At 39.6% G+C, this 950-nt stretch overlaps 1 non-coding gene across 1 annotated transcript; it reads right to left on the bottom strand.

The window, feature by feature from the left end:
- Positions 1 to 590: 590 nt before the first annotated feature.
- Positions 591 to 672, bottom strand: Trnal-aag (transfer RNA leucine (anticodon AAG)). The gene has a single exon. It is a non-coding gene; the product is annotated as a tRNA-Leu (tRNA).
- Positions 673 to 950: the final 278 nt, after the last annotated feature.

Below are 950 nucleotides of genomic sequence, written 5' to 3'. Positions count from 1 at the left end.
CACCTTCAAAAAACATCGAAAAACTCACCTGTTCCATTAATATCAATAATCCACTGGTAAAGCGCATTTGAACATGTATGTTTATGGAAAATGCGCGATATAAATGTATTACATATATAGATACGTACATCGAACATGTGAATAAGGACTAGACTTTGCACTTTTTTATGCGATACCTACGTCACGTGTTTCCTCGCCCGTCAATGTTTGACATGTGTTTTATCCATTGTTGAGTATGTGTGTATTATTTTGTGTGCATGTAGAACACGCTGCACACTGTCGCCCCTCTGAGCAAGGAAATAGAGCATGCAGGAATTGCATCCTCATTGCGTCATCTTTCACGTATAGTCTCTATAGCATGTAGCAGCGAACTAATTGGAACGTAATGTTGTGTAGACCCTGACATGTATGGTGTGTTTGTGATGTGTGTTCTTCACGTATCATTATGAGTGTATACGTCAGGTTGTCATTAGAAAACTGAAATTCACATTCAGAAAGACAGTGGCGAAAAAAAAAAAAGTAAATAGATTGAGAGTTCCAGTACACTCGAGCAAGCTGATCTATAAAGAAAAAAGAAAAAAAGTGACTCTTGGCAGCGGTGGGATTCGAACCCACGCCATCGAAATGACTGGTGCCTTAAACCAGCGCCTTAGACCGCTCGGCCACGCTACCGCCTCTACACGACCTCCCATCAGATGGACAAAACATTATAGGGCTAGTCGATTGCCCCACTATGATTACATGCATACTTTAGTATATTTCTGCGCTCCATGTGTCAAGCTCGATATTCCGGTGCATGCATTGTGAATCAGTGACGACGGCTGTGTTGAATGATTTTTTTTTTTTTAAATCGAAAATTACTGAAGAAGTACTCTCTAAAAAAAATCGAGTGAAAATATTCACTCTTGAAGGAGTGAATACAAAAAAGAGTGAATTTAGAGTGAAATTGG

This window comes from Diadema antillarum, unplaced genomic scaffold (assembly GCF_040938485.1).
Source record: "Diadema antillarum isolate AM-2024a unplaced genomic scaffold, OU_Dant_1.0 seq00001355_RagTag, whole genome shotgun sequence".
In the NCBI taxonomy this organism is placed as follows: domain Eukaryota; kingdom Metazoa; phylum Echinodermata; class Echinoidea; order Diadematoida; family Diadematidae; genus Diadema; species Diadema antillarum.
This window is presented reverse-complemented; position numbering and strand designations above follow the sequence as displayed.